The sequence below is a fragment of the Atractosteus spatula genome, chromosome 20 (assembly GCF_055471065.1).
Source record: "Atractosteus spatula isolate fAtrSpa1 chromosome 20, fAtrSpa1.hap1, whole genome shotgun sequence".
NCBI lineage: Eukaryota > Metazoa > Chordata > Actinopteri > Semionotiformes > Lepisosteidae > Atractosteus > Atractosteus spatula.
The window spans coordinates 12,034,494-12,041,910 of NC_142725.1; positions in this window are offsets into that span (position 1 = coordinate 12,034,494).

Below are 7,417 nucleotides of genomic sequence, written 5' to 3' on the forward strand. Positions count from 1 at the left end.
TCAAGCTCAACTGTAAGGCCTCATGCAACCAATTCGGAGAGTGATACCCAAATACATACTTCAGAGAATATCTCTCCAACAATCAGCCATTCTACACACTTTTCAACAGAGGAAACTCTTGTCTCAAAGTCAACATTATCACCATTCATGTCAACCATTGAGGGCCAGACCTCAGTTGCTTCAAGCTCACCACAAACAGCTCATATAACCAGTTCGGAGAGTGTTACCCAAATCCATACGACAGAGCAGGCGTCTCCAGCTATGAGCCATTCAACACACTTTTTAACAGAAGAAACTCACGTCTCAAAATCAGCACATTTACCTTCCATGTCCACGACTGAAGGAGAGACTTCCATTGCTTCAGGCTCAACTGCAACACCTCATACTTCCAGTTCGGAGAGTGTTTCTCAAATCCATACTACAGAGCAGGCGTCTCCAAATATCAGGCATTCTACACACTTTTCGACAGAATCATCTGATGTCTCAAAGTCAACATATTCACCTTCCAAGTCAACAAATGAAGAAGGGAATTCAGTTCCTTCAACCTCACTTCAAACAGCTCATGCAACCAGTTCGGAGAGTGTTACCGAAATCCATGCTACAGAACAGGTGCCTCAAGCTATCAGCCATTTAACACACTTTTCAACAGAAGAAACTCACATCTCAAAATCAGCACATTCACCATCCATGTCCACGACTGAAGGAGAGACTTCCATTGCTTCAAGCACAACTGTAAGGCCTCATACAACCAGTTCGGAGAGTGCTACCGAAATCCATACTACAGAGCAGGTGTCTCCAACTATCAGCCATTCTACACACTTTTTAACAGAAGAAACTCACGTCTCAAAATCAGTACATTCACCTTCAATGTCCACGACTGAAGGAGAGACTTCCATTGCTTCAAGCTCAAGTGCAAGGCCTCATACTTCCAGTTCGGAGAGTGTTTCTCAAATCCATACTACAGAGCAGGCGTCTCCAAATATCAAGCATTCTACACACTTCTCGACAGAATCATCTGATGTCTCAAAGTCAACATTTTCACCATTCATGTCAACAACTGAAGAAGGGACTTCAGTTGCTTCAAGCTCACCTCAAAAACCTCATGGAACTAGTTCGGAGAGTGTTACCGAAATCCATACTACAGAACAGGTGTCTCCAGCTATCAGCCATTCAACACACTTTTCAACAGAAGAAACTCACATCTCAAAATCAGCACATTCACCTTCCATGTCCACGACTGAGGAAGAGACTTCCATTGCTTCAGGCACAACTGAAAAGCCTCATACTTCCAGTACGGAGAGTGTTACCCAATTCCATACTACAGAGCAGGTGTCTCCAAATATCAGGGATTCTACACACTATTCAACAGAAGCATCTGATGTCTCAAAGTCAACATTTTCACCATTCATGTCAACCACTGAGGGCCAGACTTCAGTTCCTTCAAGCTCACCTCAAACAGCTCATGGAACTAGTTCGGAAAGTGTTACCCAAATCCATACTACAGAGCAGGTGTCTCCAACTATCAGCCATTCTACACACGTTGTAACAGAAGAAACTCACATCTCAAAATCAGCACATTCAACTTCCATGTCCACGACTGAAGAAGGGACTTCAGTTCCTTCAAGCTCACCTCAAACAGCTCATGCAACCAGTTCTGAGAATGTTACCCAAATCCATACTACAGAACAGGTGTCTCCAGCTATCAGCCATTCAACACACTTTTCAACAGAAGAAACTCAAGTCTCAAAATCAGCACATTCAACATCCATGTCCACGACTGAAGGAGAGACTTCCATTGCTTCAAGCTCAACTGTAAGGCCTCATACAACCAGTTCGGAGAGTGTTACAGAAATCCATACTACAGAGCAGGTGTCTCCAACTGTCAGCCATTCAACACACTTTTTAACAGACGAAACTCACGTCTCAAAATCAGCACATTCACCTTCCATGTCAACGACTGAAGGAGAGACTTCCATTGCTTCAGGCTCATCTGCAAAGCTTCATACTTCCAGTGTAGAGAGTGTTACCCAAATCCATACTTCAGAGCCGGCGTCTCCACATATCAGAGATTATACACACTTTTCGACAGAATCATCTGATGTCTCAAAGTCAACATATTCACCTTCCATGTCAACAATTGAAGAAGGGACTTCAATTCCTTCAATCTCACCTCAAACAGCTCATGCAACCAGTTCGGAGAATGTTACCCAAATCCATACTACAGAACAGGTGTCTCCAACTGTCAGCCATTCAACACACTTTTCAACAGAAGAAACTCACATCTCAAAATCAGCACATTCACCTTCCATGTCCATGACGGAAGGAGAGACTTCCATTGCTTCAGGCTCATCTGCAAAGCCTCATACTTCCAGTTCGGAGAGTGTTACCCAAATCCATACAACAGAGCAGGCGTCTCCAAATATCAGGGATTTTACACACTTTTCAACAGAAGCATCTGATGTCTCAAAATCAACAAATTCACCATTCGTGTCAACCACTGAGGGCCAGACTTCAGTTGCTTCAAGCTCACCACAAACAGCTCATATCACCAGTTCAAAGAGTGTTACACAAACCCATACTACAGAGCAGGAGTCTCCAGGTATGAGCCATTCAACACACTTTTCAACAGAAGAAACTCAAGTCTCAAAATCAGCACATTCACCTTCCATGTCGACGACTGAAGGAGGGACTTCCATTGCTTCAAGCTCAACTGTAAGGCCTCATAAAACCAGTTCGGAGAGTGTTACCCAAATCCATACTAGAGAGCAGGTGTCTCCAACTGTCAGCCATTCTACACACTTTTTAACAGAAGAAACTCACGTCTCAAAATCAGCACATTCACCTTCCATGTCAACCACTGAAAGAGAGACTTCCACTGCTTCAGGCTCTACTGCAAGGCCTCATACTTCCAGTTCGGGGAGTGTTACAAAAATCCATACTTCAGAGAATGTGTCTCCAAATATCAGGCATTCTACACACTTTTCGACAGAATCATCTGATGTCTCAAAGTCAACATATTCACCGTCCATGTCAACAACTGAAGAAGGGACTTCAGTTCCTTCAAGCTCAACTCAAACAGCTCATGCAACCAGTTCGGAGAGTGTTACCCAAATACATACTACAGAGCAGGTGTCTCCAGCTATCAGCCATTCTACACACTTGTCAACAGAAGCATCTGCTGTCTCAAAGTCAACATATTCACCGTCCATGTCAACAACTGAAGGAGAGACTTCAGTTGCTTCAAGCTCACCTCAAACAGCTCATGCAACCAGTTCGGAGAGTGTTACCCAAATCCATACTACAGAGAATCTGTCTCCAACTATTAGCCATTCTACACACTTTTCAACAGAAGAAACTCAAGTCTCAAAATCAGCACATTCACCATCCATGTCCACGACTGAAGGAGAGACTTCCATTGCTTCAAGCTCAACTGAAATGCCTCATACTTCCAGTTCGGAGAGTGTTACCGAAATCCATACTACAGAGCAGGTGTCTCCAACTGTCAGCCATTCTGCACACTTTTTAACAGAAGAAACTCACGTCTCAAAATCAGCACATTCACCTTCCATGTCCACGACTGAAGGAGAGACTTCCATTGCTTCAGGCTCAACTGCAAGGCCTCATACTTCCAGTACGGAGAGTGGTACCCAAATCCATACTACAGAGCAGGTGACTCCAAATATCAGGCATTCTACACACTTTTCGACAGAATCATCTGATGTCTCAAAGTCAACATATTCACCTTCCATGTCAACCACTGAGGGCCAGACTTCAGTTCCTTCCAGCTCACCTCAAACAACTCATGCAAGCATTTCGGAGAGTGTTACCCAAATACATACTACAGAGCAGGTGTCTCCAACTATCAGCCATTCTACACACTTTTTGACAGAAGAAACTCACGTCTCAAAATCAGCACATTCACCTTCCATGTCCACGACTGAAGGAGAGACTTCCATTGCTTCAGGCTCAACTGCAAGGCCTCATACTTCCAGTACGGAGAGTGGTACCCAAATCCAAACTACAGAGCAGGTGACTCCAAATATCAGGCACTCTACACACTTTTCAACAGAACCATCTGATGTCTCAAAGTCAAAATATTCACCTTCCATGTCAACAATTGAAGAAGGGACTTCAGTTCCTTCAAGCTCACCTCAAACAGCTCATGCAACCACTTCGGAGAATGTTACCCAAACCTATATTACAGAACAGGTGTCTCCAGCTATCAGCCATTCTACACACTTTTCAACAGAAGAAACTCAAGTCTCAAAATCAGCATATTCACCATCCATGTCCACGACTGAAGGAGAGACTTCCATTGCTTCAGGCTCAACTGCAAGGCCTCATACTTCCAGTACGGAGAGTGTTACCCAAATCCATACTACAGAGCAGGTGACTCCAACTGTCAGCCATTCTGCACACTTTTTAACAGAAGAAACTCACGTCTCAAAATCAGCACATTCACCTTCCATGTCCACAACTGAAGGAGAGACTTCCATTGCTTCAGGCTCAACTGCAAGGCCTCATACTTCCAGTACGGAGAGTGTTACCCAAATCCATACTACAGAGCAGGTGACTACAAATATCAGGCATTCTACACACTTTTCGACAGAATCATCTGATGTCTCAAAGTCAACATATTCACGTTCCATGTCAACAACTGAAGAAGGGACTTCAGTTCCTTCAAGCTCACCTCAAACAGCTCATGCAACCAGTTCGGAGAGTGTTACCCAAATCCATACTACAGAACAGGTGTCTCAAACTATTAGCCATTCAACACACTTTTCAACAGAAGAAACTCAAGTCTCAAAATCAGCACATTCAGCATCCATGTCCACGACTGAAGGAGAGACTTCTATTGCTTCAGGCTCAACTGCAAGGCCTCATACTTCCAGTTCGGAGAGTGTTACCCAAATTCATACTTCAGAGCAGGCGTCTCCAAATATCAGGGATTATACACACTTTTCGACAGAATCATCTGATGTCTCAAAGTCAACATATTCACCTTCCATGTCAACAATTGAAGAAGGGACTTCAATTCCTTCAAGCTCACCTCAAACAGCTCATGCAACCAGTTCTGAGAATGTTACCCAAATCCATACTACAGAACAGGTGTCTCCAGCTATCAGCCATTCAACACACTTTTCAACAGAAGAAACTCAAGCCTCAAAATCAGCACATTCACCTTCCATGTCCACGACTGAAGGAGTGACTTCCATTGCTTCAGGCTCAACTGCAAAGCCTCATACTTCCAGTTTAGAGAGTGTTACTCAAATCCATACTAGAGAGCAGGTGTCTCCAACTGTCAGCCATTCTACACACTTTTTAACAGAAGAAACTCATGTCTCAAAATCAGCACATTCACCTTCCATGTCAACAAGTGAAGGAGAGACTTCAGTTCCTTCAAGCTCACCTCAAACAGCTCATGCAACCACTTCGGAGAATGTTACCCAAACCCATATTACAGAACAGGTGTCTCCAGCTATCAGCCATTCTACACACTTTTCAACAGAAGAAACTCAAGTCTCAAAATCAGCATATTCACCATCCATGTCCACGACTGAAGGAGAGACTTCCATTGCTTCAAGCTCAACTGAAATGCCTCATACTTCCAGTTCGGAGAGTGTTACAGAAATCCATACTACAGAGCAGGTGTCTCCAACTGTCAGCCATTCTGCACACTTTTTAACAGAAGAAACTCACGTCTCAAAATCAGCACATTCACCTTCCATGTCCACAACTGAAGGAGAGACTTCCATTGCTTCAGGCTCAACTGCAAGGCCTCATACTTCCAGTACGGAGAGTGTTACCCAAATCCATACTACAGAGCAGGTGACTCCAAATATCAGGCATTCTACACACTTTTCGACAGAATCATCTGATGTCTCAAAGTCAACATATTCACCTTCCATGTCAACCACTGAGGGCCAGACTTCAGTTCCTTCAAGCTCACCTCAAACAACTCATGCAACCATTTCGGAGAGTGTTACTCAAATCCATACCTCAGAGAATGTGTCTCCAACTATTACCCATTCTACACACTTTTCGACAGAGGAAACTCTTGTCTCAAAGTCAACATATTCACGTTCCATGTCAACAACTGAAGAAGGGACTTCAGTTCCTTCAAGCTCACCTCAAACAGCTCATGCAACCAGTTCGGAGAGTGTTACCCAAATCCATACTACAGAACAGGGGTCTCAAACTATTAGCCATTCAACACACTTTTCAACAGAAGAAACTCAAGTCTCAAAATCAGCACATTCAGCATCCATGTCCACGACTGAAGGAGAGACTTCTATTGCTTCAGGCTCAACTGCAAGGCCTCATACTTCCAGTTCGGAGAGTGTTACCCAAATTCATACTTCAGAGCAGGCGTCTCCAAATATCAGGGATTATACACACTTTTCGACAGAATCATCTGATGTCTCAAAGTCAACATATTCACCTTCCATGTCAACAATTGAAGAAGGGACATCAATTCCTTCAAGCTCACCTCAAACAGCTCATGCAACCAGTTCTGAGAATGTTACCCAAATCCATACTACAGAACAGGTGTCTCCAGCTATCAGCCATTCAACACACTTTTCAACAGAAGAAACTCAAGCCTCAAAATCAGCACATTCACCTTCCATGTCCACGACTGAAGGAGTGACTTCCATTGCTTCAGGCTCAACTGCAAAGCCTCATACTTCCAGTTTAGAGAGTGTTACTCAAATCCATACTAGAGAGCAGGTGTCTCCAACTGTCAGCCATTCTACACACTTTTTAACAGAAGAAACTCACGTCTCAAAATCAGCACATTCACCTTCCATGTCAACAAGTGAAGGAGAGACTTCAGTTGCTTCAAGCTCACCTCAAACAGCTCATGCAACCAGTTCGGAGAGTGTTACCCAAATACATACTACAGAGCAGGTGTCTCCAGCTATCAGCCATTCTACACACTTTTTAACAGAAGAAACTCACGTCTCAAAATCAGCACATTCACCTTCTATGTCAACCACTGAAAGAGAGACTTCCACTGCTTCAGGCTCTACTGTAAGGCCTCATACTTCCAGTTCGGAGAGTGTTACTCAAATCCATACTTCAGAGAATGTGTCTCCAAATATCAGGCATTCTACACACTTTTCAACAGAACCATCTGATGTCTCAAAGTCAAAATATTCACCTTCCATGTCAACAATTGAAGAAGGGACTTCAGTTCCTTCAAGCTCACCTCAAACAGCTAATGCAACCACTTCGGAGAATGTTACCCAAACCCATATTACAGAACAGGTGTCTCCAGCTATCAGCCATTCTACACACTTTTCAACAGAAGAAACTCAAGTCTCAAAATCAGCATATTCACCATCCATGTCCACGACTGAAGGAGAGACTTCCATTGCTTCAAGTTCAACTGAAATGCCTCATACTTCCAGTTCGG